This window comes from Schistocerca cancellata, chromosome 2 (assembly GCF_023864275.1).
Source record: "Schistocerca cancellata isolate TAMUIC-IGC-003103 chromosome 2, iqSchCanc2.1, whole genome shotgun sequence".
Taxonomy (NCBI): domain Eukaryota; kingdom Metazoa; phylum Arthropoda; class Insecta; order Orthoptera; family Acrididae; genus Schistocerca; species Schistocerca cancellata.
The window spans coordinates 342,779,673-342,796,251 of NC_064627.1; positions in this window are offsets into that span (position 1 = coordinate 342,779,673).

Sequence of the window (16,579 nt, forward strand, 5' to 3'; positions counted from 1 at the left end):
GATGCCATAGACACAAGTTGTCAACGAGGCACTGTGGAAGCTGGTCGTGGCTCCACAATGCTATGGGCTGTATTTACGTAGAACGAACTGGGTCTTCTGGATGTCTGGCCACTTGGAGACCGTTTGCAGCCACTCATGGATTTCTTATTTGTGGATGACAATGCGCCATTTCACTGGGCCACAGTTTTTCGCGATTGCTTTGAAGAATATTCACAATTCGAATGAACGATTTGACCACCCAGATCGTCCGGCATGAATCCCACAGAACATTTATGGGACGTATTCGAGAGGTCAGTTCGGGGTCACTTTCACAATTTTGGACGGCTATGGAGACAGCATGGCTTACTATTTATGCAGGGGACTTCCAACGACTTGTTGAGTACATGCCACGTCCACTTGCTGACACAATTTTAGGATGTATCCCATGACTTTTTTTCTCTCAGTGTATACTGCAGTGGCTGTAGTGAAAGCAACAGATGCTGATTTTTTTGTTAGCACTCGAGAACATGACTGCTGAGCCTACAGCACTGGCACATAATCTGTGGCGCGTCAAATCACAAGTGATATTTCTCGTTTGCTTTAGCGTGTGCTTTCTTGCAAAATGTGTAAACGGGCACTTAAACAACAGGTAGCGCAACATGCGACTATACCTTCCAGTTAGTTTGGTATTTGGGCCAATCTGAACATCTCCAGTTCTACTAACGACACTGCAGAGAGTGGCGTATGCAGTGTATGTATGTTTGCCGGTAGATCTGCTATGGCTATTTTGACTGTGAACCGGCATTATGTTTGATCTGTCTAGACTTGTTATTCTGGTAATAACAGCGGTCAAGAACTCGTTTTTTAAGACACTGATCGTAATTACGTTATTTTTTGTTCAATAACGACGTCCAGAGGTAACACACAACACCCCACAGGTAAAAACGAGAGCAGATAGAGCCTGGTGCTATGGAAGGCTACACTTACATCTACATTTATTGAATTTTCTCATTTTGAGAAAACAGAAGGAACGATCTGTTTACCTCGCTAAAAACATTCAAAAGTCAAGACCGCATAAATATTTCTTTTACACAAAAACAGCCGGTTTCGACAAACTTCGATGTCATCTTGAGGTCTTAAAAAATCTTTTCGTTATGAAGTCGGACCTCACATCATCAAGTAGATAAAAAACAGCAGATTGTAGTTCTGACAAACCTTCTACAATGTGCTGGTTTTTATCTACACGACAACTTGGCGTGAGATCCGACTTAAAATGGACACGTTTCATAGCAAAAAGATTTTTTAAGACCTCAAGATGACAGCGAAGTTTTTTCAAAATAAATATTTATGCGATCTTGGCTTTTGAATGACTTTTATCTACATTCCTACTCCACAAGTCGTCTTACGGTGCATGGCGGATGGTAAGTCTGTTACACTGTCTACCCCGTCCCCCTCCCCCACCTCCCTTCCTATTCCAGTCGCGAATGGAGCATAGGAAGAATGACTGCGGGTAAAGCTCCGTACCCCGGCCGTTGTGGCCAAGCGGTTCTAGGCGCTTCAGTCGGGAACCGCGCTGCTGCTACGGTCGCAGGTTCGAATCTTGCCTCGTGCATGGATGTGTAGGATGTCCTTAGGTTAGTTAGGTACAAGTAGTACTACGTCTAGGAGACTGATGACCTCAGATGTGAAGTCACATAGTGCTTAGAGCCATTTGAACCATTTGAAAGCTCCGTACGACCTCTCATTTCTCTGATCTTCTGGCAGTGATCAGTTCGTGAGACTTATGCGGAAAGAAGTAATGTACTTCCCAACTCTCCTTGGAACTCTCAATCTCTAAATTTCAGTAGTAAACCTCTCTACGATGCACAATACTTATCTTGTTGTGCCTCCCAGTGGAATTTGTTGAGAATCTCCGTAGTGTACTTGCGTTGAGTGAATGACCACATGACGAAACGTGCCGCTTTTCGTTGGGACTTCTTTCTGTTCATTGCTCAGAATACCAACCTGATGAATAGTACTCAAGAATCGGTCGAACGAGTGTTCTGTAAGCGACTTCTTTCGTAGATGAATTACCTTTTCTTAAGATTCTTCAAGTAGCTCTCAATGTGACATCTGTTCTTCTTGCTGTTTGTTTATTTGGTCATTCCAGTTTAGGTCATTCCGGGTGCTAACTCCTAGCTGTTTCACGGCAGTTGCTGTTTCCAGTGATTTGTTGTCAATGGTGCAATCAAACAGCAGTGGCTTTCAAAAGGTAACAAACAATATCGGACCTTCTACCTTTTCTAAAAACCTTGATACGGCTTTGTTAAATTATTTTGGAACTCTATATACGAATTCCACTGATGATTCCTAAGTATTTCAATCTTGTAGCCTTTAGATAAATAAATGTAATAAATAAGAAAAAAAGTAAATGAAGAGTGCCAAGTAGCTGCTGTTTCGACAAAAAAAAAAAAAAAAAAAAGACTGGCGATTATCTTCCACATTCAACGAATAAGCGTTGATCATTGGACACTCAGAATCATATGCTGTGCCGACAGACCATACCTACCAGAAGAAATGTTATTTCATGAAAAATGTAACTTGAGCACAAAAGCCATACTACTTGTGATAGCCCCGCAGTACTTATCTCTCATTGTACTTCATTTTCATTCTTAGTCACTTCCAACCGAAACATACTTTCTTGACCAATAAATACTTTAAACATACGCTTTGCGAATTTGACTTTTCGTACTATACTTGCTAGTAAACAAAACTTGTGTGTGTTCGGCTCCAATACTCACAAATAATTCTAATCTATTACTTACTGATTTGTTTCTGGTGAGAAGGGCCATCGCTGAAGCCGTGGCGGTACTTACGTTGCACCTAAAGATACATTTGCCAAATGTAACAGAAACCAGAATTTCTGTGGAGTTTCGCTATATAATGTTAAAGGAAGGCAAGCATAAACAATGCGCCATCACGCAGTTTAAGCACCTTAAACATGAAAGAACTTTAAAACACACTATTCATTGTGAGGACTCAGTTATGTTCCTTGAATATGAAATTATCTTTTAATAAGAACTCGTGAAATCTGCAGATTCTGAAATACATCTCATTATCGAATAATTTTTGCTTTATAATATTACTGGAGCTAGATCTTCTAATTTTTAGAGGTTAAACAAAATCAAAGATAATTCAATTTCCCCAAAAGAGAGTAGACAGTAACATATTTTATGTTTTGCATTTATTTTACATATTTTAGTAAAATTCAGTGATGTTGTACATTAACCAGTTTATTGACTGAACTGAAGCAAGTGACGCATTACGTTGAATTTCTGTTAGTGTGGCACCTTGTTTCAGCTCGGAGAACATCTGTCTGAAAACTGCACATTAAAGTAGGTAGCAACATTTTTGAATTAACAAAGTTTTTGAATAACACAATAAGTGCAAATACTTTCCACCTAATAAATTGTTTCAGACGTACATATACAGGGTGAGTCACCTAACATTACCGCTGGATATCTTTCGTAAACCACATCAAATACTGACGAATCGATTCCACAGACAGAACGTGAGGAGAGGGGCTAGTGTAATTGGTTACTACAAACCATAAAAAAATGCACGGAAGTATGTTTTTTAACACAAACCTACGTTTTTTAAATGGAACGCCGTTAGTTTTGCTAGCACATCTGAACATATAAACAAATACGTAATCAGTGCCGTTTGTTGCATTGTAAAATGTTAATTACATCCGGAGATATTGTAACCTAAAGTTGACGCTTGAGTACCACTCCTCCGCTGTTCGATCGTGTGTATCGGAGAGCACCGAATTACGTAGGGATCTAAAGGAAACGGTGATGGACCTTAGGTACAGAAGAGACTGGAACAGCTCATTGCGTCCACATACTAACACCTTTTTATTGGTCTTTTTCACTGACGCACATGTACATTACCATGAGGGGTGTGGTACACGCACACACGTGGCTTCCGTTTTCAATTACGGAGTGGAATAGAGTGTGTCCCGACATGTCAGCCCAATAGATGTTCAATGTGGTGGCCATCATTTGCTGCACACAATTGCAGTCTCTGGCGTAATGAATGTCGTACACGCCGCAGTACATCCGATGTAATGTCGCCGCAGGCTGCGACAATACGTTGTTTCATATCCTCTGGGGTTGTAGGCGCATCACGGTACAAATTATCCTTTAACGTACCCCACAGAAAGAAGTCCAGAGGTGTAAGATCAGGAGAACGGGCTGGCCAATTCATGCATCCTCCACGTCCTACGAAACGCCCGTCGAACACCTTGTCAAGGGTCAGCCTAGTGTTAATTGCGGAATGTGCAGGTGCACCATCATGCTGATACCACATACGTCGAAGCGTTTCCAGTGGGACATTTTCGAGCAAACGTTGGCAGATCATTCTGTAGAAACGCGATGTATGTTGCAGCTGTTTGGGCCCCTGCAATGAAGTGAGGACAATGTTTCAAGCGTCAACTTAAGGTTACAATATCTCCGGATGTAATTAACATTTTACAATGCAACAAACGGCACTAATTATGTATTTGTTTATATGTTCAGATGTGCTAACAAAACTAACGTGGTTCCATTTTAAAAAACGTAGGTTTGTGTTAAAAAACATACTTCCGTGCATTTTTGTATGGTTTGTATTAAACAATTACACTAGCCCTTCTCCTCACGTTCGGTCTGTGGAATCGGTTCGTCAGTATTTGATGTGGTTTACGAAATATATCCGGCGGTAACGTTAGGTGACTCACCCTGTATATAAGCAAATAGCCTGTGAAACAGAGTTGTGATTTTGGATGCTCTAAGCTGACGGTAGCACGACTCAGATGTGACAGTAAGTTTTCAACAGCGATTCTCTAAAAACTGCAACTGACAACAATGTAGCTTAGATGAACACTTGCAATTCTAGCGCGGTGGAAGCTACGGAGCTGGTACATAACTGTACCATAAGTGACAATGACGCTGATGATAGAGACGATGGCTCGCATCTCGTGGTCGTGCGGTAGCGTTCTCGCTTCCCACGCCCGGGTTCCCGGGTTCGATTCCCGGCGGGGTCAGGGATTTTCTCTGCCTCGTGATGGCTGGGTGTTGTGTGCTGTCCTTAGGTTAGTTAGGTTTAAGTAGTTCTAAGTTCTAGGGGACTGATGACCATAGATGTTAAGTCCCATGGTGCTCAGAGCCATAGAGACGATCAGAGACCTGTCGACAGAGAAGCCAGCGGCGGAGAATCCTAGAAGAGGCACTTCCTCTGACCACTCGGTCAGCAGAGAGCGGATCTCCTCAGCACAGCCTACTGCCGCTCTGCAGGATTCCACAACCAGCACGATCCGCAGCAGAGAGTGGATCACAAACACCTGACCCGACACTGATGTCAACACCTCCTGCTGGTTGCCCATAGCCACACGAAGAAAAGCATCCACCTTGAAGAGCACGAGGAAGATGCTGGACGCCACGTCGCAGGCGATGACGAGACTAAAGTGGTCCTGCAGCAGCCGAGCGGCGCGTAGCAGTGCGATGTACTGAGAACGGACGAACCAGAGGTCCCCCACTACTTGGGAACCTCTGAAAGAACAAACTGCATTTGTGCACCCAACAGCACGACCTGTAAAGAAAAAGCGAAAATTCAAAAATGGCTCTGAGCACTATGGGACTTAACATCTTAGGTCATCAGTCCCCTAGAACTTAGAACTACTTAAACCTAACTAACCTAAGGACATCACACACAACCATGCCCGAGGCAGGATTCGAACCTGCGACCGTAGCAGTCCCGCGGTTCCAGACTGCAGCGCCTAGAACCGCACGGCCACCGCGGCCGGCAAAAGCGAAAATTATTTGGGGCTGTGATAAGTGAGAGGTGGAAGGGAGTCACAGTGGAACTTGGTGGTCCAATATGTGCCCAGTGGTGCTGTATTCATACAGTGTATGTACCTGACACTAAGGTACAACATCTCGCCCCCCTCCCCCTCTCCCCCACGCCCCGCCACACAAAAAAAAGAGTATATTTCGTTTGTGGATATACTGAGTACTGTAACTCGCACACACGTGACCAGGGGATGTAGACAAACGTACTTGCCTGGAATGACAAATAACGTGAAGCCAATAATGGAAAACTACTGTGTGTTGTATGATGAAAGCGTTTTCAGCAGTGATATCGTAGAATGTGAAGAACATCTAAGGCAAGCCACAGGTAGAGTGAGGCAAGGAAATTGGGTTGTGTCGAGAAAATGGGTACGACACATCGTAGCATATGTGCATGGAACCTAAATAAAAAAAATTAAACCGGGAAAAGAAACTGCTACGATTAAGAGTGAAATTACAGGATACAACATAGCTCATCGATTTCTTATTTTAGTGGAGTTAGTTATATTTGAGATTGAACTTGATGAATTGGTGTTGATCAAGAATGTCTTTAAGGCGACAAAGAGGCCTTCATCAACACTTCACTGGGTTTGAACTAGGTCGTGTAATAGGGCTACGAGAAGCTTTGTTACTCTGCGAATTTGCAGAAAGACTTGGCAGGAACGTAGCCACTGTATATGTTTGGTGGCAGCAGTGGTCACGAGAATGTACGATCGGAAGATGACCTGGTTCCGGACGGTCACGTGGCACTATAGAGATGGAACAGCATCGTCTTCGGCGTATGGTGCATCGTACCGCATCTGCAAGAGAAAGCAGCAGGTGGCAATACAGTGACACAGCGAACTGTTATAAATCGGTTAATTCCAGTGCAGCTCCGAGCCAGAGGCCCTGTAGCGTGCATTCCACTGACCCCAAACCACCGCCATTTACAGCTTTAGTGGTGTCAAGCGAGAGCTCATCAGAGGGCAGGATGGAGGTCTGTTGTTTTCTGATGGGAGCTCGTTCTGCCTCGACACCAGTGATGGTCGTGTGTTGGTTAGACGGAGGCCAATTGAAGGCCTGCAACAAACACGCCTGCGTGCTATACACGCTGGACTTACACCTGGAATGGGGTGCGATTGGGTATGACAGCGGAAGCACTCTCGTGGTCAACCTACGCATCCTGACTGCAAATTTGTATATCAATCTGTGAGTCGACCTGTTGTGCTGCCATTGATGAACAGCAACTCGCTCAAATGTCGCTAGTGTAGCCCAACATACTGTTCAGAGCGTCAATATGTTGCCTTGGTTTACTCGGTTAGCAGATCTGTCTCCAATTGAGCATATATGGGATATCATCGGACAACTCCAGCATCATTCACACCCAGCATTAACCATTCTAGCATTAATTGACCAAGTTCAACAGTGATTGAACTCCATTCAACAAACTGGCATTCGACATATGTACAAGGCAATTCATGCACGTCTGAATGCTTGTATTCAACATTCTGGTGGCTACTCTAGTTATTAATATACCAGAAATTCACATTTGCAATGGCGTATCTTGAAAATGGTTCAAATGGCTCTAAGCACTATGGGACTTAACTTCTGAGGTCATCAGTCGCCTAGAACTTAGAACTAATTAAACCTAACTAACCTAAGGACATCACACACATCCATGCCCGAGGCAGGATTGGAACATGCGACCGTAGCGGTCACGCGGTTCCAGACTGTAGCGCCTAGAACCGCAGGGCCACTCCGGCCGGCAATGGCGTATCTCGCGCGTACATTAAACTATGATCTTGCTATGATAATCATTTGCGTATGTTGGCTAGACAAATGTATTTCCGGAATTTCATTAGTCTACATTAATTATTTTTTGATACTGCAGTTTTTTTCTGTCAGTGTATGTCGTGCTCCATATTCTCTAAAAATATAAGACGACGACCGAAGAAACATGAAAACTGGCAAATTTTCGGCGATAGATTATTTACATATTGATTAGATTAAGTACCTTGATCCTGAAACTAAACGATGGGTATTAGATCTGTTTAATAAATGTGTTTTATGCAAAAAATGTGGAGGAGATCTAAAGTCGTTGAACTTCCGAAACCTGGAAAAGATTCTGATGCAGTTAGCGTCACTGCATTCAAACTGAAAAGAAAGTATCAACGAGGAACAACGTTTTGAAGAAACTTACCTGCAGTAAGCAAAGAACAATTCCTACTCACCTTCGAAGAAATGGTAAGACACTATGCTTTTCCACTGCAGAGTACGCCTGTCCAGCCGGGAATAGATCTGCCATAGGGACTGAATGAAACGTGTCATCTAACAACTGGCTGTATGAGGGGCACACCCTGGATAAACTTCTAGAGCATCTGGTTTCCCCACTCCATGTATTCTCCAGTGAGCAATATACGGAAAAGTTCAAACAGACCTTTCATGAAAAGCATTTAATGCACCGTTCGGACAGCAACTTTCAAGTATGATTTAAATCTAGAAGAAGTTTAATGAACAACAGGAACCTAGAACTTCCCGAATGGTACTCACTACAAGAATCTGAGCCAGTAAGAACCGATTTAGAGTGTAACTTTGAAGGCCGCTCAGAAGACGACGAAAGGTCATCAATACAGACAAATCTATGTATCAAGATGGGGACTGAAAGGTGTGAGCGACACTCTCTGCGGTTCTGGTGTGGTGTAGGATGTGGCACGAACATTAGATTGTAGTATCAACCCTATGAGAGCACCTCTGAAAGTCAATGGCTGAGAAACAATGCAGTTGTTGACGTAACCCAATACTAAGCCTTAATATTTAGAAGTGATGGCCAGGTTTGGAGACCATGGTTCAAAACTTGCCATTTCTTATTTAATGTCTGATCAGCGAGAACATTATGACCAGCGACCTAATATCGGTATAAACCCGACCAGGCGATAGCAGCGTCACCTAGCGAGGAATGACTGCTAGTCAGACACGCGCATGGTGCATGTAATATTAGCGAGTGTATTGTCTGTGTGTAGAATGCGGAAGGCGTGCGATATATATGAGTTTGACTGAGGGCAGATTGTGATAGCCCGCAGGCTCGGCACGAGCATTTCGGAAACTGCTCGACTTGTCGGGTGTTCGAGGAGTGCTGTGGTTAGTGTCTTCAACACGTGGGAAACCACGGTGAACCTCCGTCCAGACGTCGTGGGGTTGGATGGCTACGCCACATTACAGATGTCTGACATCATAGGCTGGGTAGACTGGTGAAAGAGGACAGGCGGCGAACTATGGCAGAACTAACATCAGATTGTAATGCTAAACAGAGTACAAGTATGTATGAACACACAGTGCGCCCAACAGACCTTACGATGGACCTCCGCAGCCGACGACCCATGCATGTGCCAATGTTAACACCACGACATCAGCAACTACGATTGAAATGAGCACGAGACCGCGAGCACTAAATATTGGCCCAGTGGCATCATGCCGATGGGAGGGTGCCAATCCGTCGTCTTTCAGGGAACAGCTCCGTGACACCTATACTACAGAACGGAAAGAAGCTGGCGACAGCTCCATCATGCTGTGGGGAACATTCTCTTGGGCATCCACGGGCCCACTGGAGCTCGTTCAAGGCTCTATGACGGCCAAGGAGTAACCTACACTTGTTGCAGAACCATAGACATCCCTTCATGATGATCATGTTTCAGTGGTATTCTTCAGCAAGGTGATGGACTGGTTCGAGAAACACAGTGACGAATTCCAGTTAATGTGCTGGTCCCACGTATCGCCAGATCTGAATCCGATGAGACTGAACGTGGCGTCAGAGTTCATCGCCCCCCCCCCCCCCTCCACGGAAACGGAAATTAGGTGACTCGAGTGTGCAGATGTGGTGCCAACTACCTCCTATGATCTCCCAAGGCTTCATCGCTTCCATGTCACGAGGCGTCTCCGCTATTACCCGTGCCAAAGGGCTATCTTGTACACTGGCTACTAGATCGGTGGTCATAATGTTCTGGCTGCTCACAAGGGAACCTCCCCATCGCACCCCCCTCAGATTTAGTTATAAGTAGGCACAGTGGATAGGTCTTGAAAACCTGAACACAGATCATTCGAGAAAACCGGAAGAAGTTGTGTGGAAGTACACTCCTCGAAATGGAAAAAAGAACACATTGACACCGGTGTGTCAGACCCACCATACTTGCTCCGGACACTGCGAGAGGGCTGTACAAGCAATGATCACACGCACGGCACAGCGGACACACCAGGAACCGCGGTGTTGGCCGTCGAATGGCGCTAGCTGCGCAGCATATGTGCACCGCCGCCGTCAGTGTCAGCCAGTTTGCCGTGGCATACGGAGCTCCATCGCAGTCTTTAACACTGGTAGCATGCCGCGACAGCGTGGACGTGAACCGTATGTGCAGTTGACGGACTTTGAGCGAGGGCGTGTAGTGGGCATGCGGGAGGCCGGGTGGACGTACCGCCGAATTGCTCAACACGTGGGGCGTGAGGTCTCCACAGTACATCGATGTTGTCGCCAGTGGTCGGCGGAAGGTGCACGTGCCCGTCGACCTGGGACCGGACCGCAGCGACGCACGGATGCACGCCAAGACCGTAGGATCCTACGCAGTGCCGTAGGGGACCGCACCGCCACTTCCCAGCAAATTAGGGACACTGTTGCTCCTGGGGTATCGGCGAGGACCATTCGCAACCGTCTCCATGAAGCTGGGCTACGGTCCCGCACACAGTTAGGCCGTCTTCCGCTCACGCCCCAACATCGTGCAGCCCGCCTCCAGTGGTGTCGCGACAGGCGTGAATGGAGGGACGAATGGAGACGTGTCGTCTTCAGCGATGAGAGTCGCTTCTGCCTTGGTGCCAATGATGGTCGTATGCGTGTTTGGCGCTGTGCAGGTGAGCGCCACAATCAGGACTGCATACGACCGAGGCACACAGGGCCAACACCCGGCATCATGGTGTGGGGAGCGATCTCCTACACTGGCCGTACACCACTGGTGATCGTCGAGGGGACACTGAATAGTGCACGGTACATCCAAACCGTCATCGAAATCATCGTTCTACCATTCCTAGACCGGCAAGGGAACTTGCTGTTCCAACAGGACAATGCACGTCCGCATGTATCCCGTGCCACCCAACGTGCTCTAGAAGGTGTAAGTCAACTACCCTGGCCAGCAAGATCTCCGGATCTGTCCCCCATTGAGCATGTTTGGGACTGGATGAAGCGTCGTCTCACGCGGTCTGCACGTCCAGCACGAACGCTGGTCCAACTGAGGCGCCAGGTGGAAATGGCATGGCAAGCCGTTCCACAGGACTACATCCAGCATCTCTACGATCGTCTCCATGGGAGAATAGCAGCCTGCATTGCTGCGAAAGGTGGATATACACTGTACTAGTGCCGACATTGTGCATGCTCTGTTGCCTGTGTCTATGTGCCTGTGGTTCTGTCAGTGTGATCATGTGATGTATCTGACCCCAGGAATGTGTCAATAAAGTTTCCCCTTCCTGGGACAATGAATTCACGGTGTTCTTATTTCAATTTCCAGGAGTGTATGAAAAAAATAAGCAAAATATACAAACTGAGTAGTCCATGTGAAAGATAAGCAACATCACGGATACTCCAAGTTCACGGGCGCCGTGGTCCCGTGGTTAGCGTGAGCGGCTGCGGAACGAGAGGTCCCTGGTTCAAGTCTTCCCTCGAATGAAAAGTTTATTTTCTTTATTTTCGCAAAGTTATGATCTGTCCGTTCGTTCATTGACGTCTCTGTTCACTGCAATAAGTTTAGTGTCTATGTTTCGCGACCGCACCACAAAACCGTGCGATTAGTAGACGAAAGGACGTGCCTCTCCAATGGGAGCCGAAAACATTTGATCGCAAGGTCATAGGTCAACCGATTCCTCCACAGGAAAACACGTCTCATATATATTCTATACGACACTGGTGACGGCATGTGCGTCGCATGACAGGAATACGTTGTCGACCCACCTAACTTGTACACTTGGCGAATGGGTAAAAAGATCCTTCTACCTTGCCCGATTTAGGTTTTCTTGTGGATGTGACAATCACTCCCAAAAAAGTGATGAAAACACAAGAGTTTGCCACATAAGCTGCAACAAATGAATTCAACAGTTTCACAGTCGCACAGTTTTCCCTGTGCTCTGTCAAAACATATGTTTTTAACGTTTTCAAATTTTTCCGTGTGTAGACCGTCAAATCCTGCATATGTCCAAGCAAATCTGAACATCTCCTGGAATTTTGGAGAGCGAAGTTGACTATGTGTGAGTGCCTGAACTTTGATAATTGTCTGAAAATAAAAAATTAAACTTTTCACTCGCGGGAAGACTTGAACCAAGGACCTCTCATTCCGCAGCTGCTCACGCTAACCACGGGACCACGGCGCTCCTGAGCTCTGACATCCCTTGATGTTGCCTATCTTGCGCATGGACTACTCAGTTTGCATATATTTTGCTTATTTTTTTCATAGTTCCACACAAATTCTTCCTGTTTTCTCGATTGATCTGTGTTCAGTTTTTCAAGGCCTATCCACTGTGCCAACGTATAACTAAATCTGAGTGGGGTGCGATGGGGAGGTTCCCTTGTCAGTGTATAAATGACACAGCTAATGGATGTCTATATAACAATGCGTTACATGAGAAATGATTTTAAGTGAACCCCAAGGCTGCAAAAGAAACTCTTTAATGCACATGGAGCATCCCACCAGTGGTAAATACATGTATCTTTCTGTCTCACATACTTTTAAATGTCGTGACGTGACAGCATCAGTATGCAATAGATGAAGTTTAACTGTAGGACTTGGATACAATATCGAATCAGAAAAAAGTTCACTACACAGGAGAGCGTAAGTCGTACAGAAATTCATTTCATACTTGACAGACAATTAAAACTGGAACCTCTTGAAGATGACCCGCAACAAACAGTCAAATGGAATCAAGATACCTACATGCTTGAATATGAAAACGATTGGCGTTACAGTGACTAGACAAAGTCGCATTTCCAGAACAAAATTTTCACTCTGCAGCGAAGTCTGCGCTGGTTTAAAACTTCTTAACAGTTTAAAACTGTCTCGCGGACCGATACTCGAACTCTTGGATCTTCGCCTTTCACGTACAAGTGTTCTACCAACTGAGCTACCCAAGGACAACTCGCGAAGCCTCTTCGCATCTTTACTTACGGCAGTACCTCGTCTCCTACCCTCCAGACTCAAAGTTCGTTGTTTCGTCTTTTCGAGATTTGCTGACTTTGGTTGGGACCCCACGACTGTCTTGCGAATATAGAATCGATAGTTTCAAGAGATCCGTACTAAACATTGCTCAGGATCTCAACAATCCCCCGTGGTTAGCACTTGAGAGGACAGGCATGAAGTCCGCTCAGACGTGTAGGATCACGAAAGCGTATCAAGTACCTTGAGCCAAGAAATCTACTTATTGGCAGCAAGACAAATATCTACACGGACAGTCCGACGATGTTTGGAACATCGCGGACTGTAAGCCCTGCGATCATTGCTGCAGCTTTCCTTGTGCCCAGCGATGACACATAGGGACGGCTTCAGTTCACAGGAGTGACGGTTCTGTGCTCACAACGATGCACGTAAGCGTGTGTGGAGACTCCGAAGTGATAGCACTGGGTACCATTTGGTACCTAAGTTTCGCATAGGTCCTAATTTGTAAAATTGCCTTTGCATTTCTGAAGGGTTAAGATCAGTTAACATTTAGTTCATCTCAAAATTTACAGTGCAGTAATTATGTGGTTGTTACATAACAGTTACCAGTCAACACGTCCTGACTGCAATTTTCCAATGCGAATTCAACACATTCGTTACTACTGATTACCATTCTCATTTCATGAAGAAAAAATACTGCCTCGATGCTTTGGAGGTATTCTCACCGACGTTTGATGTAAAAAGCGCGAGGGGTTCTCATTTTTGATGATGTTTGGTTTGTAGGGCGCTCAACTGCGCGGTCATCTGCGCCAGTACAAATTCCCAAATTTTGCCCAGTCCAGTCTCGCCACTTTCATGAATGATGATGAAATGATGAGGACAACACAAACACCCAGCCATCTCGAGGTAGGTGAAAATCCCTGACCCCGCCGGGAATCGAACCTGGGACCCCGTGTTCGTGAAGCGAGAACGCGGCCGCGAGACCACGAGCTGCGAACGTTCTTATTGCTCAGAGGGTGCTTACAATGCGCCATTATTTGAAATTTGGCGTGACAGAATACAGTTCGAAATCAATGAAACGATATGTGTTACGATATGTGTGGGATGCGGCTCCGAAGACATAATGTATGTGAGTTACTATCTTTAATGACGTGAAAAATTTTGTGCCGGTTGACTTAGGTTCTAGGTTCTTACCTTCCTGGAACAGCAGCGATGGTGAAGATATAAGTTGCTTCAGTGCGTCAAAGGACTGCTCCATATCAGTGACCAGCGGTATGAACTGGTGAAGCCATACTACTGTGGAAAGAAGGTTCAAAAAACCAATATGATAACTGCGTTACACGACCGCGGCCCGGCCGTCCAATAAATGTAGACTGATGAAGTCCAGCTCGCAAGTAGAGAAGTGACCAACGCCGCAATTCCGAGACCGAGTTTCCAGCAGCTGAATCTCGCCATGGTTTTCACCGAATCTCTGACGGACCTCAAAATGGCGCAGGCATCCTCCAGAAGAATGTACCCTGTACAAAGGCTCTTCCACAACAGTATTACCGAAGCAGAATGGCTTGCGTAAGTTTACAAATGAGATAGCATCCTAGCGAGCAAAAATACTCCTCTCTGATAGGAAAAATCTTCACTCGCAGCGTAAATAAGTATAGAGGCGAAGCCTGCGATCCAAATGCAGGGTATGATGCGTTTAGAAATTAGGTTGTGGCATTGGCCCCAGTACGAAGGAAAGAAACCGAACGCTTGCCACAGCTGCAGTATGCGAGGCCTGTGTCCCTCCAGTAAGCTGTCAGCTTTTCCCATGCCTCGTGAACTACTTTCTGGTAGGGGAGTCATGGCCATCTGCTAGTTGAGAGGAAGAATTGCGGACAAACGGGAGGTAAGCTGTCGAATGCACTTTAGAATCGATTCAGTAATTTCGTTAGTTGTTTCTTAGGCTGCCACATACATAAATTACTCTACTCAAAACGAAATGAAGAGTTAAAGCATATTTGTCACTTGCCTTTCTCATGTAGAAATGTGTCAAACTGCTTCTGCAACTTTTCATGGAAATAATGGCATAGCCTATGTGTAACCTTAACTGAATCTCAATTTTTGCAACGATATTTATCGGCCAGTCAACTATGAAGATATTACAGATCATTCATTCGGAGATACTGTAATTTTTGCTTATAGAACTCTGAGTGTCGCCGACTTGTCTGTGATATTCGTTTTTCCGTAGCCGCCGATCCAATGTATGAACAGAGAAGTTGTTCCATCATTTAACATGTTGCAAATTAGGGATAGCATCCGTATTCTTGTGGAAGGTACAAAAAAGCTGATGTTTTGTGGCATGTCATTACCGGGAGAACGCGTAACGACGTAGCAGCCTGAGCTACGCCGAGTACTTCACCTCTTACTGTTCATTCGTTGACGGTCCGCGCCGCGAGCAGAAAAGTTTACAGGTTGTCCTCGACGCTACAAGAATAAAGGATGAAACTATCTCATGCAGCACACCAAATTACAAGAGGTCAAAAGGCCATGTTATGATACGGAAACAGAACGACAGCAGCGCTCCTTGTGGCCTGGTAGTGAACTTCGAATACGGGAAATTACGGCACGAAACTCGTCTTCTTACTTTGCGAAGTAAGAGTATTAGATGATAATATTTTTAATTTACACTCTATCAGTGACTTCGACAGTCTGGTGGTGAAATTCTTACCTAAAAACGGTTTTTTTACCTTGCAAAGTAACGCATTCGGGAAGTGTCAATCAAAAAATAAGTTTAACTTCTCTTAGTAGAGACCACATTCATGAAAAATTTTATAAATGACGTCGTGGTCGTCTTTGAACTGGAAAATTATTTATTTGTAAAACTCAATATTGCAATTTTGACTGGATAGTCACTAAAAATTCAGACATGACATGCTGATTTCATTGCCTTATGTACCTTATTACGTCCTTGTGTGCACTGCAATCTTTGAATTGAATTGTAAATATGTTTTTCGTATTTTGATGAATTTTTGCTCAAACCCGTAATATTGTGTGGAATAAATGATGCCGTATTTATTTCTTTCATATAAAACAATATCTGTTTCGTCGTGTGGTATTATGTGGACTCATGCCTGTTACTGATTATGAGACCGTGTGTAAACTGCTCAATTTAAGGGCCCTGTAAGTAAACTGCTCGTATTCTACGTTATTTTTGTTTGTGTCCATTTTTAGGACTTTCTCGCGTTTAATGGAGGCCTCCAAAATTTTCATTGTAGAGGATGATTCTAGTACACTGAATTTTGATAAGATGTGTTGTTTGTAGTACTTGATAATAGCATGTGAACAAATTTGGGTAGTTATTGTTGAATTGATAGCATTTTCAAGGAAGAATGCTCTATTCTCTAAGACTACAAAGTATACTCACCTACATCTGCGTCCATACTGTACAAGCCACTGTGAAATGCATGGTACTCAGTGGCAAGAAGCGACAGCATTCAAAGCAGAAATAAAAGATGTAATAAAGTTGAATACCATTTCTGTCAAAAACTACTAACATGGAGTTCTCTATTAAAAGCGAGGAAGTACGCGAAAAAATCTAACGTA